Consider the following 20,167-nt stretch of genomic DNA (forward strand, 5'->3'; position numbering starts at 1 on the left):
TTTTTTTCAATCATAACGCCGATAGCTTCGATCGAAGAGACATTGCTTACAACAATCAGGACGTTTTTTATTAATTGTTTGAGTTCAAGCCTGGTACCCAACATGATTAGTTTTCTTCATTTTACTGCTTTGTATTATTGTGATGTTTGTAAAAGAAACTATATAAAAAGTCGAATATCAATTGTAATACTCCATTGACAAACAGAACCAACTCCAATGAAAGAGATGGACAAATGATAAACACATTTCTCGCTACATTGAAGACCTGTTGGTGACCCTCTGCTGTTGTTTTTTATTTGGTCGGGTTGTTGTCTCTTTGACACATTCCCCATTTCCATTCTCAATTTTACAATAAAATTGACAGAAAATACACATTATGCAAATATGCTCATTGACATATAATGTGTATGCATATGTATTGACACGACAACTGATAAAATTGAAGAAAACGCTCGAACCCCGAATGTGTTGTGCATTCTGTGAGAAATAAAGGTTGATAGTTCAAAGTTAAAAGTAAGAATAGAAGTAAAGTTAGGTAAATAATAGTTTGAATTAAAAAAACTGCATTAAGAATAGAAAAAAATGTGTCCTAGACTGTTTTCAAAATTAAACATTGTCACACATTCACTGGTGTGTAGGCTGGTTGTACCAAATATATTTTGGTGTAGAGAAAGAAAATACTGTACGGTTCCGAACTAATAATGCGATTCTACTGATTAATACTCCAATTGTATCTTAATTAGATAAAAATAGGTAAACCAAAGCAGCAACGTTACACCCGCTATTTTCAGTCTAGATGGCATTTTTCGACTTAACTTTATATGCATCTTTGATACTCAATACTCTCATACTTATTTAAAAAAAAATAATATCAAGTGTAAATGAAGTTTGGTCAAACATATCTGATTGCAGACAAATGTGTTTCATTTCAATATACTTTCATATTTTTTACCAACAAACGTACCTGACAGATAATGCAAGTTACTATCATACCGAAGTAAGCCTCCATATATGTACCAACTCTGTCTGCATAAACATCTTTGCAATAATATTCATAACTCTGGCATCCCAGCTAGAAATATATTTTAAAGAAGATGTTTTAACAATAAGATAAAAAAAAAAAAAAAAATAGAATGATAATCAAACGTTTGATTGCATAGGACTGTTTTGATCTGAGCGTCACTGATGAGTCTGGCTCTTCAGCTGTTTCGGTCCTTATACATCATTGATTTTCAATAATTCAGCTTTGACTGTTCATGCAAAAGGTTATTCAAATGCTTCGGACGCATATAATTTATAAAGTGTAGTGACCCAATGTGATAAAAAAAAGGTAAAACAAACATGACCAACCACCTGATTGTCATTTTATAACTCGTAACTTCAAATTTTGCAAGCCGCTACAGTTGTTCTGAGTATCATAGCGTCAACGTTTTCTTATTTGTTTGATGAAAAGAAAAGCCTGTGCGTACTGTGGTTTATTTTATATGTGATTTGGAACGAATTTTGTAGTTTTTCTATCAAGTTTTAAAAAATCCCACATTTGAATAACCAGTTCAAACTGTGGCGTTGAGAAATTTAAATTTGCTAGTAGGATAAAGTTGTTGTACACACTTGTAGTTGTTTATGAGAGTATATAGTAGACTTTTACACATTCCAGCTGGTTAAAGTTTACACATAGGAGTAGCAAACTATTTTGTGAATAGTTTTGTTATAATAGTTTTGAACATTTTTTTAATAGAGGTTAGAAACTCACCTTTCCCTTAAAGTTTGGAAATGTGTAAGTGTTGTATGTGTATGAAATTCGACCTGCGGCAGCTGCATCGATGTATTCTTTCAACTTGTACAGATGGTATGTCTGGAAAACATTGACATGCCTCTATACTATAAACATGAACAATAATGATAATATTTACAAAGATACACATATCCTGTTTCTTTTCAAGATGTATTACTTCGTGATCTTTCAACACTACACGTTCAAAAAGCTTGAACAGCAAACTTATATATAACAGCTTAAAGACATTTGATTGAGAGAGTCACAAGGTGGCAATCTCGCATGGGAATAACACTCATGGTTCTGTTAAATAAGGCGTGTATTCCATTTGTTTTGTCGCATGGGGTTACACATATATACATATGATAATAATTAATACACAGTATGCATTTGTGTATACAGTTATGCGTCATATTTGTTTACACATTGTTGTCAATATAATGGAATTTGAGGCGACGTTCATACCAGTCAGAGGTTCAGCTAGCTATAAAACCAGGTCCAATCAACAATTTTCCCAAGAATATGATAGTTGTTATCAATTCGCTTGATGTGTTTCTGCTTTTGATTTTGCCATATGATTATGGACTTTTCGTTTTGAATTTTATTTGGAGTTTAAAAGAATTTTTGTGTCTAATGTTTGGTACGCAAATTTTTTTTGACATCAAACTCAATAGACTCGCCTAAAATAACATAGTTGCAAATCTAAATCAATTATTCCTTAAACATTGTAAAAGATAGGCTAAATACGGCTTACACACTCTTCATCTTGCGTAGAAGAACCTTAGTGGTTTGATTATTTCAAAATTGTAGTATCCGTTAAGCTACTGATGATTATAATAAAAATGATATTTGATATCAGCAAAAATGTGCTGACAACTGGTCTGGTGATAATCTCTAGAACGACAATTTCACCAGAAGTCACATCAATATGATACGTACCGATCATCAGGTTCTCTGCGTTATGATATTGTAGAATAACAGCTAAATGTCACAGTTTGAAGCTTTTTGTCGAGTGAGAACAGCAAACGAAATAAAAAAGTTTTCATATTGTATCGAGTAGCTGATACAATGTATTTTACAATATCAATATGCAGATATCCTGATAATCAATGGATCGGCCATTATTTTCGTCTTTTGGTAGTATTTTCTATGTTTCTCCAGCAAACCGGAAAGATCAAATTTATCAACGTAAGTTAAATCATTATGACGTCGCTGATATGTCCAATTCAAAGTTATGAAGTCTGGATCAGCGTATTTGAGGTCACAAAACCGTGACATACACTTTTATTTAGAGCTGAACAGTATGATTTAGTCGACAGTGGGACAACCTATAAACGTAGTAATAAAAATTAACTCAAGATACCAGACTTAAAATCTTTTGTACATTTTTCGATAAACAAGCCAATTTGAATATTGCCAAAAAAAACCCGATCGATTAAGTCAAAAAGGTTTTAAGTTATAATTTAGAGAAACTGATATCTCATGTCAGCATACAAGTGTTGGTTTATAACCTTTTGAACAAAGCGATATTTCATAATTCATATAGGCTTCAGAAAAAATCAAAGATGAACAGAAACAAAACTAAATATCTGCAGATGCACAAAATGTTGATTGGTTACTGAAGAACAACTCACCTTGTTATAAATAATTGAAATAATCACTATGTAAATGCCGTATATAACAATCATCAGAGAATTCATCATAACAGTCTGAAAAAAAAAACATAAAATAAAAGAAGCAACCATTATAGCATTGACGGCACCAGCTACTGTAAACCGACTAATTTTTGCGAATGATTTATTACAGAAAAAGCGCGAATAGAAATCGTCGGGAATATGTACAAATCTGATCATTACTAGATTTATCTGATTTTGTTGTCCTCATGCTTCTATAGCTAAAAGGAAAAGAGTCAAATGTATGTAAATAAAACTCTACATTTAACTTTTTACTTTCTTTTGCTATCTGATTCTTAGCAATGCAATGAAAAATAAGATATAAGATTGTTGTATCATTTGCCCCCCCCCCCCTTTCCTTTTTCATAGTTAATTTTTTTTAATTGGGCATAGAGTTATGTATAATGCTTTTATAAAGCTGGCACATCATGATGTAGACATAACTTTTGATTAGTTTAGTACAGGATTGTATCAGTCATGTCAGTAACTGATTTGTCCTTTGTAAATGTATGTTGATCATTGTCAATTAGCTTTTGTTATCTATTTAAAGTGTTTTACAACCATTGATTTGCCCCTATTAGCATGATTAGTGTTTGTTAAATTTGCACTTAAATGTGCAGAATTTTTCTTTCTTTCGAATAAAGCAATAATTGCCATGATTATAGTTTAATCCTGTCTAGTTCTATAGAAAAAAGATCCGATAATGTTTTATTGTACGTACGTAAATTACCATTACTGGAAGTTATCTAATCAATTTTCATCCCTTATCTCCCATTGTATAAGCTTTAGTAACAATGTAACTTTTAGTTTCACAATACTCTATATAAACCCCAAATAAAAAAAAAATGGTGCTTTGAAACACTCAGGATATATGTCTATAAAACAGATTTTTTTTACTGCAATGAAATATAAGATCAATTTCCGTTAACTGTCAAATTCAAGGGAATATTTTTATTGACCCTTTTTCGTATGCAACCGTAGTGATTTATTATGATTTGGGTATCGATAGTACACTCTAACATAGGACTCGGACCTCTTCAACTGTGCCGTGTTTTTTTCTCCCCTTGGCTGAATGTATAGACGGAATTTTGATAACTAGCATGTTAGTTTTATTAGTTCTGTTGTTTGTTTTTTCCATATGTGTGTGAGTTTTATATGGCGTCAATTCGCTGAACTAGTATACATTATTGCTTAAGGGCCTGAACTTAAGTTAGTGTACTTGGTCTATTTTACGGTCGTTGAGTGCGCTGTAATATCTTTGAAACGTTTCTCCGTTTTTCATTCTCAATTTATTTTCTCTATTTTATCTCTATAGTAATCAGAACTTACAATTGACAGCATCGTCTTACTGTGTCTTAGAACTCCCAACATTCCACAAACTCCTGTGATAAGCTCGAGCACAAACACTCCGATAAAAGAGAACACTATTGACCTTACAGCAGTACCAAGTGGCATCCAAGCTGCATTTTCCAGGTCTGCAATCTTAATGACATCATCATCCAAAATATCATCTCCATATTTTATATATAGTGACATCATTATCAATCCAAAACTAAAACCCTGTAAAAAACTTTTAATGATTACGCACAATCACATTTTAGGACTTTTTAAAAGGTGAACTGTCAATTCTGCGATTGGACTTCCAGGGTGATGTAACACCAAGTTTTGCAAGATAACAGCGTCGTAACCATCAATTTAAAATAACTTGAGCTTAAAATAAAAAAAGGTAGTGCATGTTAATAAGGTAACACTCACTCCTTTTCACTCCTTTTTGATTTACTTTAATTCTTTCTGTTATATTCAAAAATGGTTTTATGCGTTCTTAAGGTCGGTAAGTAAGTATTATTTTTCTTGATAAGACAGAAAAAATGAGGAGGTTTTGTTATATTATATTGAAATTATATTCTTTAGAGAGCAGACAGAAAACTTTAGACAGGAACTGCAACAAATACCAAGTTAATCTATGTTGGTATTTTACAAATGGAAATGGTATTATATTAGTAACACATAGATGCTTTCGTCTCAGTCAGCAATAATTTATCGGGGTAATAATGTTGTCGAAATATACGTTTTGTCAATGTATACGTGGCTTGTTAGCATTAATAACTATACATGAAGGAGGAAATATACATTGTTGGAAAAAAATAAAATATATTTGTATGAGCTTTAGAAACAGGACGAAGAGCGAGGCTTATCGAGCTTTTCGCCCGTTTCGTTGTTAGTACAAATGAATAATATATAATCTTACAATGTATGTATATTGTTTTTATCCTTAAAATGAAATCCAACACTTGAAACTTTATAAGTTAAAATTAAAAACATGGTCTCCAACTTTTCTAACCTACATAGCTTAAACGCGGACCACGACGATGACGTTTAACAATTGATACAGGGTAATATAAGACATTTCTATGTGAACCTGTTATTTTTACAATATTTGGCTGATGCATGATAAATAAGGATAGGTGTCAAATAGGTTATCATATCAGACGTTAATAATGTACTGGTCACAAAAATCGATATAACACACAATGTAATGCCAAATTATAACACTTTAGAAGAGCTTTGTTTTGCAACTCAACATTTGAAACGGAGATCGAAATAGAAAAGGCGGATTTACTTTTCATATTTTGATCTTTACTTGATTAAGACAACGATAATAATGGTACTGTTAAATCTTTGCTCTGCAATACAACAAATATTATATTATGAAACTTACCCTTGTGATAACTAAAGCTGTCAAAATAATATTAGCTGAAATAGTGATACGACCTCTTTTCACTTTAACCATTTTGAATTTTGTAGTATTTTAATTTTTGAATTGATTTTCTAAAAGGACTCACAATCAATATATGTAATCCTGCATTTTTTCGCTACCGTGTGAAAGATAACACTGTTCTTTAATACATGTTTTATTTGTAGACTAAAATTTATTGATTGAGGTTTGAACTTTTGTAGGTCAAGTAGTAGATAAAAAAATCAGGACAAATATATAACACTTTTCTGTTTATATGTAGATAACAGTTAAGCAGACACGTTGTTTAATGTTTAAAGAAAATATAACAGGACCCATAGAAGATTACATATTAAAACACATAATGATTGATGAGGATTACCGAGATTTTCGGTCTGTTTTATTTAGTTTAACAGATCTTATTATTGCCGATATAAATTGTGTTTGAGAAAAAGAAGATAACTCTAATGTGTACAGAAAAGAGAAAGTCACTAACAATGGACACACAAAACAAAACTACAGATTTTTGCATCAAAAACAAATATTTCAATTTGTCTCATGCCTATATATATATAATTTAAGGATTTTGTTGTCGTATAACTTACGGACAGTCTACTTAAATGAAATCCTGACATCATAAAGGTGTTTATGCGTCAAAAATCATACAATACGCATTATCTGATTTATGTACCTGAAAAAATGTAAATTAAATACCATCATATTTGTAACAAAAACAATGCTGTGGGATATCATATTCGTATTTGTTTGGGTTTAGATGCGCGTATGTATATTACGAAATAAAACTAACTTGTTGAGATATCTATAAAAAATGAAATAAGTATGTTATAATGGTATGACACTGAACCCCTAACGGGAAGGATTGTGCCTGATATTCATATGATGAAATCATAATCTTTTAACAGGTTGGGAATAACCCTAATTGGGATACTATATCCCAATTGGAGTATTGTATCCTAATTGAAGTATCTATGCATATCCTAATTGGGGTATCAAACCACTCTTTCCCTGTTCTCAATCTCAAATGAAATTCCCGCACTTTTTTACAACCCCAATGTGTAAATTCATGAACCGTGCAAAAAGTTGTATATCAGGATTTTGCTGACAGATGCTGCATTTTATTCGTGCATATCGTTTTGGTGGCAATTTTAACAACATCGGACTATAAAACGCCATTTTACCTGAATAAAATACCATTATTTTGTCTGTTTTTTCATGACCGACATCTTCACAACATAGACTCTTGACAGGAAGTGCATATATAGTTGCTGATGCGATGCCGGTGAGTATTTAATCAGTTTCCGTTGATGCATACATAGCAAGGCTGAAAATTTACGAAGCGCTTGTTTAACAAAATGCTGCAATTGCACCCATTGCTATATTTTAATAAATTTTCAATGATTTGTTTGTTTTTAAATATAATTTCATAATATAATTTCATTCTAAATATAACTAAAGTTAGTTAATGAAGATATAAATATCAATCCAGTGATAAATCATTCGGCAAAACGTAAATATATCTTATATTTGTTTCTCATTTTTGCAACCTATTTTTGAATTAAAAAAATCCTAGATCCGCATCTACCTTTACGTCAATCGACAAATATTTCATGCTTATTCCGGACTAGACGCATCCGAAAAATGCAATGTCATTTTGAATTTATCATTCTAGTAATTTTTCTAAAAAACAATTTTTTTTTTTGCTTTAACAGAAAAAACCACAGTGCAGTTGCAATAAACATGAGGAATTTTCGAAGGACACAACATTTATACTTCATAAACGTTCCGCTAGGAAAATTGCAAAACATCTGGATGAAATCTTAGTGGAAAAGGGTTTTTTGTCGGACCGAGCCGTATATTTGTGTACCGCATGTAGTAACTATGCTTATGAAAATTTTGTTGTACCCCCCAAAGAAAAACGGCCAAAATATAGTAGCCACTACATTGACACTACTATAGAACTTATTGAAAGTGATACTATAAACGATGATGATTTGGTGCGTTTGGTATGCACGATTGGGAAAAAGAAGCTAGGTTCTCTGGTTTCAGACAGCAACAGAGCATCACAACAGTACAGGGATAACGATTTCTTAAATAGTTATAAGCCAGGCGATTGGTTAGATGGACAAAATAAAGTCATCGTTAATTTTTTAAAGTCATTATGTGGCATTGATTCGTTTAGTTTGGATGATAGAAAAACTATATATTTTGTTAAATTGTATGAACAACTGTTATCGTGTTGCAATGACAATGTAATTTTTCCATTTTCATTTAGTACGAATTTGATTACATACTTTTTAACTGGTAGTAAAACCGTGTGTGACATTAATAATGCTGTATCTCCATATGGAAGTTATTCCTCCATAATGAATTGATTGAACTCTCGTAGTAATAATGAAAACACTGTACCGTTAGATAATGACGTTTTTACTTTCTTTGATAACAACCAGGTTCTTTCAAGAAATTGGCGAGTTAATTTTGACTATAAGAGCACTGCAAGTGTTATAACAAACATTCTACATATTTTTCCTCATACACCAACAAATTTTCAAAAAATTCAGGAACTCTCTCCATCTTCATGGCTTTATCATCCAACTCGTCAAGAAATATCAGTTCTTTTAGAAAAATTTCAGCAAAATTGTGATCTTATATTTCGGCAATACAGGAAAGATTTTATTTCTGAAAGATTGAAATTAGTTTTGGGTGAACCAGACTTAGTGAAGGAGAATGTCTCCAGTAAAGCTACTATTTTCCGTCAAGCCGAAGTGGACAAGTCTTTTGATAAATACTGTTTTATTAACGACACTTCATCAAAACAACCATCTTCTCTTGTACTAGGTGACCCTCTCATGAAAAATCCATGTTCATATAACGCAGTCAAATGTGTGCTAGATAACATCTTAGAGACAACATGTAAAACCAGACAGTGGTCAATAGCAGGATGTGATGGATCCCCATATATTCTAGGTTCAAGACTTATGGACAAATCTTTTTGTTGCCATCATTGTAAAACTGATTTCAATAATAAATCTAACTTCATACATCATCTTAAGGAAAGTCACAATGCTGCGTCTGAGGTCAATATAGGTAGGAAATATGGTAATCTATTACTTATTCCTGGATTAGGTCATATTGAGATCAACATGTCAAAAGGATGTTTTAAGTTGCTGTGGCATATGTTCTTGAAAGAATTGGGTAATATGCTAGGTTTTAGAACAATCAGGGCACAAACATGCTGTCAGATGGCCACAGATCATCATAAAGCCATGCAGATGCTTGAAATTACTCTATTTGGTTTTGCCGACGAACTACTTCACGAATACTGCGTATATTCGAAACATAATCAAAATGTTCCATCAGTTGAAGGATATTTTTCATGGTTTGATGAGGTGAAAAATGAAAATGTAATCTTTACGTCTGAAGTGATTTTCACGTACATTCTTAGTCTCTATTTGTTTCGAGCTGCTGTTAGGCGAAACAATCCATCTTTAATTTTAGCGTCAAGAATGAAGTTTGCGCTTTTGTTTTATGCATTGAATATGACAAATTATCAGGAGTTACATTGCCGAGATATTATCATGCATATGACAATGCCAGAGGACGTTAAAACACTTATCAATCAAAACCAGTCATTTTCTTGTTCTGGCCATCCTAGTAAAGGGGAAGGAGGTGACTTCATCCTTGCGGCTAAAAATCGCAGAACTAAAATGTGGATGCCCCCTGGCATTCCATCTGAATACAGATGGTTTAGAGTCTGCAGAAACCAAGACCAACTTGAAAAGGTATTCAGATGCATGATTTAAAAAATAAAATGCACTGGATGAGATCACTTAACATTTTCTTTATTTTCTATGGTTTGGACAATAATATAAACGATTCACACTCACATCACTTTTTCCAATCCTACTTTTACCTCTTCCTTTCTTTTTCTCACACGTGCTCCCACTCACTGGATACAAACATAAACATTTCTCATGCACCCAATACCCACATTCACTCTGCTCTCCCTTACTACTAATTACAAAGTCACATCCAATCCACCTCGAGTCTGTTCCTATATCCTCTTCACTTTCATGCTGTATCCTACACACCCTACACGTATTCGGTTTATTTTCATTCACTCCCACATCCATCTCCCTTGTCTGCACTGCTTTATTTAAAAAAAATATTTTTTTGTTTCCAATGTAACTTTTCAATGGCACTCTCCTCTTTGTGGGACTGATGTATGCTGTGCTGTTGGTGCTTGTGCTGGTACTAGTATTACAATCACTGGTATTCAGGCTGCTGGCAACATCCAATATACTACTATCAAGTTCACTACTTGTACTTTCCAGATTAAGGCTGTTCACACTATTGTTGTTTTCATCGTCTGATGAATTTTTCTGGATTTTGTAGTCCTAGCAATAAATATATAATTGTATTTAAACATTAGGGAAACGCAATATAATCTTGTTTAATCGTAGTATCCATACGTGGTTATGTATTCCTTATTAATGAATATTACAGACATATCTGATTTCTTCAGATGACTCAAAAAACGAGCAAAAGACAAGCAGTTGTTATATTCTACAATACCAATACACAACAAACAAAACTCATTGGCGAAACTAATTGGATATTTGGTTAGACCTCCATTTTTCAATGATGTGAAAATTTCATGGGGTATATCATTTGCGCATGAAAACCAAAGACTAAGCAATACTAACCTTACCCTTAAACGTAAATGCACATACCTTGTAAAAATCTGTCTTGAAATGCATCGGCTGCGAGCTTTTTGGTCTTACTTCAAGGAAGACATCACTGCCAGTAGACACATGCAGTTCTTCTGCCTATTTTTAAGTAAGGTTTATTATCATTATTAATAGGTTATTATACGATTTCCAATGTATACTCTATATATATAAATTATTTTCAGATGAAAGACGACATTACAAAAATGTTAGGAATGTCCGCTTCCAAAAATGAAATATACCATTATGACCTCACGGAGGAAATATTCCAATGGAGATGTAGAATTCGAAGTCTTGAGTTTTTGCGCAACCCACAAGGTAATTCCACAATTGACACATGTATTGATAGAGCCATGAAACTAATATTTAGAAAATAATATTCAAAGTTAGATTAGTTATACACAGATGGTCTGTACGAGCTATAAATTTTTTATTTACTTTAGTTCACCTTACAGAAATTTAATTTCAAGCATATCATAGGACTATGTATATAAAGCAGAGAAACATGTGTCAGAACGTTACTTATTACAAAGTACTTCTTTTACAGACGAAAAAGCCATAACAAACATCAATGGTGAGGAAATGGACTATGACTTAGTAAACTTTAGTTTTCACGCAAAGGATAACATGAAGGCGTATAACAGCGACTACAAGGACGGCCATGAGTTCGGGAAGGGAAGAAAATTGCAACCCATCTTTGTGTTGCAATCGGATAGAGAAAAATTTTTCGATATTGCAAAGTAAGTTAAGAAGTTTTTCCTAAATGTAATTTTTCAAATTTATATGTAAGTACGTTACTATAATCGAAACAAAAGAACATAAAAGAACATCTAAAAATGTTTTTTCTGGTGATTTTGCAGCAAGACAAAGGCTACAATCGAAAAAGAGATAATGACAGCATTAGAAGAAATTGACATGACTCTAGAAGGGGAAATTTTGAAGGAACAGTGGCAGAAAGAGGTTAAAAAGGGAACGAAAGTGGAATATGTGACATTTTATAGAGAAGTCATCCAAGCTGTAGATGAAGCCACCGGTAATGAAGATCATGACTTAGACGAAGACTCGTAAACGTCAGTATTAATTTGAAATAAAGATATAGTATAAAATGAATATTTCACCTTTGCAAATAACGTCCTCTTTCTTTTGTACAATGATTTTGCCCTTGCACTATCCCCACTTATAAATTCCTTTCCTCTAGGACCTGTATGATGACTGTGGAATGAGGGATCTTGACCTTTAGTGTGTTTTCCTGGATTTGTGTGCATAGTTTTAACGCTGTATGGTTTGCTTTCCTAAAATATAACATACAAAAACCGTGTTTCATTCATTTGGAAAATCATAAAAGAAATGATTGAATTCTTCAATATGATTTTTATTTTCGATAAGATATTTCAAATTCATCTACAGGAACATTATACATACACTAAGATAACATAAATTCGTGTCAAAAACATAGCGTAAAATACATTTATTAGACAATAATGATCTTTAAAAATGAAAAAAAAACCCAACATAGTTAAATGATTTACAACTTAAATTTTGTTTTATCGTTTCATATTACACCATAATGAATACATATACTTAATTCAATTCATATTTTAATAAAAGTATCTTAAAAATTGAAAAACCTTTTAAAATTCATTGAAACTTTATAAACTACATCAAAGGTTGAAATGGCAATACTTTGTTAAACAAGCGCTCCATATATTTTTATCGCTGTATCCACGGAAACTGACTAAACACTCACCGTCATCGCATCAGCAACTATATATGCACTTCCTGTCAAGAGTCTATGTTGTGAAGATGTCGGTCATGAAAAAACAGACAAAATAATGGTATTTTATTCAGGTAAAATGGCGTTTTATAGTCAGATGTTGTTAAAATTGCCACCAAAACGATATGCACGAACAAAATGCAGCATCTGTCAGCAAAATCCTGATATACAACTTTTTGCACGGTTCATGAATTTACACATTGGGGTTGTAAAAAAGTGCGGGAATTTCATTTGAGATTGAGAACAGGGAAAGAGTGGTTTGATACCCCAATTAGGATATGCATAGATACTTCAATTAGGATACAATACTCCAATTGGGATATAGTATCCCAATTAGGGTTATTCCCAACCTGTTTAATCAGTTTAACTGAAGTCTGGAGCTGGCAGTTAACTGCTAGTAGTCTGTTGTTATTTATGTATAATTGTCATTTTGTTTATTTTCTTTGGTTACATCTTTTGACATCAGACTCGGACTTCTCTTAAATTGAATTTTAATTGTACATATTGTTATGCGTTTACTTTTCTACATTGGCTAAAGGTATAGGGGGAGGGTTGAGATCTCATAAACATGTTTAACCCCGCCGCATGTTTGCGCCTGTCCCAAGTCAGGAGCCTCTGGTCTTAGTTAGTCTTGTATTATTTCAATTTAAGTTTCTTGTGTACAATTTAGAAATTAGTATGGCGTTTATTATCACTGAACTAGTATATATTTGTGTAGGGGCCAGCTGAAGGACGCCTCCGGATGCGGGAATTTCTCGTTACATTGAAGACCTGTTGGTGACCTTCTGCTGTTGTTTTTTCTATGGTCGGGTAGTGTCCCTTTGACACATGCCCCATTTCCATTCTCAGTTTTATCTGTCCAGTCACAATAAAAACATTACTGAAACTGCAAAAACATGTTAAAATTAGTTATGAATAAGTTGAAAATTAAAAAAAATGGCTCTAAGCAGGCACACAATCGTAATGTACATGTTTAGTCTGAGATGCAGGATGTTTTGTATTAGTTGTTAGGGGCTTTGAACAGATAACAGTGAGTACTATCCGATCTGTTCCTAGTGTCTTTTTGTTGTTGGAATGTACAAGTATCCGGCTGCGTCTACAAGTATTTTTGTCCATCTGATGACTTTAACTTTTTTCACCTGATTTTTATAGTTCGTTCTTATGTTGTACTGTTATACCACTATCCAAGGTAAGGTGAGGGTTGGGATCCCGCTTACATGTTAAACCCAGCCACGTTATTTATATATATGTCTGTCCCAAGTCAAGAGCCTGTAATTCAGTGGTTGTCGTTTGTTATGTGTTACATATTTGGTTTTCGTTCATTTTTGTTTTTATATATAAATAAGGCCGTTAGTTTTCTTGTTTGAATTGTTTTACATTGTCATATCGGGGCCTTTAATATCTGAATATGCGGTATGGTCTTTGCTCATTGTTGAAGGCCGTATGGTGACCTATAGTTGTTAATGTCTGTGTCATTTTGGTTTCTTGTGGACAGTTGTATCAATGGCAATCATACCATATCTTCTTTTTTTATATGTACAACGAAAAACAATCATTTATTGGACAAATATATAGGAAGATTGGATATGCGTGTTAATAAGACAACACTCCACCCAAGACACAGTTTATAAAAGTAAACCAGTATAGGTCAATGTACGGTCCTTAACACGGAGCCTAGACTCACCACGGACAAGAAGCTTTGAAAGTTCCCAACAACTAATAGTGTAAAACCATTTAAACGAGAAAACCAAAGGTCGAACCTATATAAAAACATGAAACGAGAAACAAGTATAAACCACATTTACAAACGACTGAACATCAGACTCCTGTCTAAGGACAGGTGCAATCAATTGCAGCGGGTATAAACGTTTTAATGGTACCAAACACTCACCCTTATCTAAAACAATAGTGTAACCTCAAAACATATAGAGACACACTATACAATATCAATTTGAATGGCTTAACTCAATTAAAAGACGTAATAACACAAAAGACCATACATTAAACGAATATCTTTTATATATGATAAAATGTAAATATAAAGTTGATTAGATTAAGTGATGAATAATCAAAGTAAAAGTATTATACTGCTCTGAAACACTGAACAATTTATACTCTCAAAAAAGTAATTTAGGCAACTGAACGCCGATATGTGAAATCCATTCGTTTGAAATAATCCTGAACATCTATTTATAAAGAAAGGAAGATGCGGTATGATTGCTAATGAGACAACTCTCCACACGAAACCAAATGACACAGAAATTAACAACTATACGTAGTTCATTTAATTAAACTGATATTCGTTACCACAACGTCAGAATGTGTTTGATTACCCAATTCACAGAGTAGGTTGTATTTTGGCCAATATTTACTTTTAATATCAAACTATTTTGTAAAAATACATAAGAATGTATATCTTTTTTTTTTTTAAAGACTCTACGTATGCCATGAAATCATATACATATACAAGTAAATAAACCCTAAAAAATACTGTCAGTTTATTTTCCATCATTTTTTTTGGTTGATTTTCAGTCTAGTATTGACTAGTAGGATACATAAAATAAGAGGATACATGTTCTGTATGTCTTTCTCAAATGACAGTAAAATAGAAAACAGAGTAACAATTAACTCATGATTTTTCCTTGTTAGTTCATACTTCGCGTAATCCTAAAAATGTGTCAGTTAGATTTGTTTGACCAATATTTATAAAATCAATAAGAAATTCAGGTAAAAAGGCATTGTCTTCTTCAAATTGCAAATGTTATTACGCATTCTAAACTAAACAAAGACTCTTTGGTTTAAGTTTTTATTTTTATTTTACTTTTAGTTTATAAATAATAAACTCAGGCATAAAGAATAAACTTAATGTTCTTGTAAAAGCAGTTTTTTCTATGGTCGATTTGTTGTCTCTTTGATACATTCCCCATTTCCATTCTCAATTTTATTCAATTTAATAATCAAATAAATTTAAACAGTCTTGCACAAATATTTGTATTTTTGGTCGTGTGATTTTTATGCTCCATTGCAAACATAAGAGTGTACACCTCAGTTGAAAGGTTTCTTTTAATTCAATCGATTATTAATATACCGTTCATCTTGAATATATACATGATATATATACTAGATAAATCGTAAAAAGATCGCTTCACAAAATTTACCTAACAATATTCGAGAGTACAAATTCCTGTGATTTAGATTTAAATTAAAATATGTAGCTTGTGACGTTTACATTTGTAAGGGCTAATTAAACTAATTCATAATTCGTGTAAAAAAGACCGAATTCTTACGAAAATTCAAAATGGAAAGTCCATCGTGAAATGACAAAATCAAAAGCTCAAACACTTCAACCGAATCGAACAAAAATGTTGACCTTTACAGAAATGTAGAAAACTGTGGACTTATGTTTTTTTTATAGCAGGCTTAACCTCTCGTATGTCAGTCGCACAAACGAAAGACGAAATACAAAACATATCAGAGCATATCAACACAATAACGAGATGTATAAGTACAGAGCCACACCAAATGGACACAGTCAATAGCAGACTTACCAGTAAAAGTAATATTTATGAAGAAAAAATAGAAGAATAATAAACACGTTAATATGATGATAAACAACGTCAGTATTTAGAATATCTACTTTAAGACAATCATGCATTATTTGTAAAGTTAATACAAAACACAGCAGCTGAAAGCTCTTGAAAGCCGAATAAGTTGGGAAAAACATATTCCATATTCATGTTAAGTTGGTATATTGTTGCTAAGATGAGTAATATTTTTAATTTTAAATCTAAGATAGTCTCATTTGTCATAAACTTTTCAACTCAAATGACCGCTTTGGTAAAAAAAAGTTGTATGTCTTAAGAATGAGGATAACAATCCATGTTTGTTCTTTCTTCAAATGCTAGTTATGAACAATGTCTTTAAAATTAAGATGATAAACAACGTCAGTATTTATAATCTATACTAAAGACAATTATGTATCATTTGCAACGTTAATGCGGAGTACTGGTGACGTCTGATAAAGTTTAAGAAGCAGCTGAAAGCTCTTAAATGCTGAATGAGTTTGGAATTGTATATCCCAAATATATGTGAAGTTAGTATGGCTGCTAAGATGGGTGAAATTTATCATTTAAAATCTAAAATTATAGTCTCGTTTGTCATAAAGTTTTGAACTCAAATGACCGCATTTGTCAAATTTGAATTATATGTATTAAGAATGACACCGGGAAGCCATGTCTGTTGCTTCAATAAATGCTAGTTCTGGAGGACAAATTAATGGAGCCCAAGCAACCAAAAAAATAGATTGATACACGATGTCTTAGTAGAACTTACAGATGCAAGTTCGGTCCTCTCATTTGCTGTTCAATGCGTTCTGTTCTGTTCATTGATACAACGAAGGACTTTTTGATAAGCTGCAAACTATCTTAGTTTTCAGATGACATATTTCTTTATGTTGGATTACTTGAATTATAATGTATTCATAATAAAACACAAAATAGTACACTTTAAACACAATAAAAATATCATTTGAGGCTTTGTCCACAGGAATAACAGCATACGATGATAAGATGATGAACGACAATTTATAACATGTTATGAAAAATAGTTGTCTCACCATGTGAATACGTTTGAATAAATGCAGTTTAATAAAGTTTACCTTTTTATTTAATGATATAATAATTATTATAATTAGTTATCTAAGCCCAAATTGTGTAGCATTGTATTACAAGATTTTAACATAGTTATGATGTGACCTATTTGTAATTATTTACAAAATGGCGTTATGATTTTGAAGTTAAGAATTCACTAGAACAATCATAGATTGACGTGCATTATAATTATAAATTATACGATGCGTAATTTAAACTCCTTCGGTGTTCGAAGAAGTTTTCATGGTAACTATATAAACATATACACAACATTTAGATTTATTCAGAAAATATCTAAGTTTTCTCATAAGATCTCTTGACGTTAACAACATCATCATAGTACTTTGGAAACTAATTGTACATTTGTATATTCCATTTGATTTCTTTAATATTAAGAGAAGAATTTCCGACAAAGAAAACACTATAGGGACGGACATACAGTAATATTCTTACAGTTAATAATAACATTAACGGTTCAAAATTTTCTACAGCAGATGCGCATTTCGACAATTCATAGACAATAATAGTGCATTGACTTGACATATCAACGATATAAGGATGAGGCTTAGAAACGGGGAAATGCGAGGCTGTGCCGAGCATTTTCCCCGTTTCGGGCCGAATCCTTATATCGTTGATATGTCAAGTCAATGCACTATTATTGTCTTTATACTGCAATCTAAAATAAAACATTTTCAATTGTTGTTTAGTATAATGTTATTTATTTGATTTAAATATTGGGGAAAATCCCCCTTTAAAAAGGCTTCATATCACACAGGCGGGGAAATATACAACACGAAATGTACATCATTACCTGTTGAAAATCGCAATCAATGGTGAACGAATTCGTTTGTTTACAGACTAAATTATCAACAATAAACATAAAACATAATTATTTATAGGTTGTAAACAAAAAACATTAATAAGAGAAATATGTTTTCCCAAAAATTGTAAAAGAAACAAGTTTGAGTCGTTAAACGTATATCGTTGTTTACATTGGAAACAATTAAGAACAGGTTGAAGAGGTCGTATGAATAATTAAATATAATTTTGACAATTTCTATTTAAATATTCATGAGGAAAAGTGATATCAGGTCAGTGACTGTATATGACATAGAAATATACGGTCAACGCATTTTGACTGCTCAAATAGAACGAGTGCAGTATAAATGTATTTACAGTGATGCTCGTGGCCAATATATTTGAAATCCAAAGCTTATATAAAAGATGAAGAGCTATAATAAAAAAGGTCCAAAAAGTATAGCAAAATCCGTAGAAGGAATCAGAGCTTTGTATGAGGGAAATACATTCCTTAATTTATAATAATTTATAATAAGTTTACATTCTATTTGTATTTTTTTTTAAATTGAACAATAAATCTTGTTTAATATATAATGTGTCTTTGTCCTTTTATGGCTACAATTTAAAGGTGATTTATGGCCTTAACATATACAAAAAGCAGAATTTTCCATCTTGTATCAATTTAATATAGTCAATTATAATCGATTTTCTTTTAATACAGAATGCAAATACTATTGTATGCAGTTTTGCCGGTTTGATGAATGTATTCCATGTATACATGATGCATAGATCTGTGTTAATGAGCATAAATAACAAACCCTTCTAAAAGCGCTAACTTGATTGATTTAATAAAATTATACGAAACAAAATTCTCACGTACAAACGGCGATGTAACGTTTATGTAAATGTGCGTTGACTTTAAATATCTAATGAAGTTAACGCCGTGCTATCAGATGTATCAGTTTAAATGCTCTGATTGATATGCCCTAGGTTGAAGGGATATTATCTTTAAATAAGGTAAGATTTTACCTATAAACATATAATCAAATCAAACAAATCAAGTTTGAATATTTAAATATAAAAGAAGTTAAATGAATCTATTATGTGTACCCATAATGCTTCAATGGATTTTGAAATGAAATAACATTTTAAAATCTTTTTATCAATAATTTTTATGAGCCATCGTTAAATAAACCAATGCATATATCCTAAAATGGCTACTATAAGAAGAGGTTCTTTGACTATTTCAGTAAATATTATTCTGACAGCATCTCTAATAACTAAGGTAAGTAAGTGAAACTATTGCAAACAATATTATACCACAAGAAGTCTTCTACATTATACATACCATCGAGAGTACCATAAGCGTTTTTTTCGTTTATGCAAATTGAACATTCAATGCCGAAAATATGTTATATTATAGTCTGTGATTGTTACCGAAAATTTGAACAACCGCTAAAACGTATGACTGATAGTTCAATGTCTGTGCACTGGAATAGAATGCTGGTTAAGCAAGATTTTTTTTCTCGGATGTAAAAGTTTATAAAGTGAAACTTGCATTTGATCTATATAGCCATTTTCGATTCTGGTTACATCATCCTTCACTAATTGCTGCACTTATATCTCTTCAGTGTATAGGTTTGTAAAATTGTTGTGTCTAATGTTTACAAATCTAGTGAAACCAAAACTTAATATTTACGTTGATATATCAACATTTGGGCGAGCAACGTACACAAGAACTCTAATTAGTCGAATGAAAACTTTCAAAAAAACTTGTTGCTAAATTTCGTCCGATTCAGAAGAAGATGTCGTTTGACAATCAGCGCGTGTTAATTTTTTATTTACAAACTATACCATTACACGGGATTTCTTAAAGGCGTTTTTGATTGGACGCAGTCAATTAGAACTGCAGCCAATTTAAACCATTGCCTTATGGATCCGAAGGTGGATACTAGTGGATCGATCGAAAAAGTTGTCAAGCTGAAATGGATAGTTCCTGACAATTTTGCAAATATGT

The sequence above is a fragment of the Mytilus trossulus genome, chromosome 9, assembly GCF_036588685.1.
Source record: "Mytilus trossulus isolate FHL-02 chromosome 9, PNRI_Mtr1.1.1.hap1, whole genome shotgun sequence".
NCBI lineage: Eukaryota > Metazoa > Mollusca > Bivalvia > Mytilida > Mytilidae > Mytilus > Mytilus trossulus.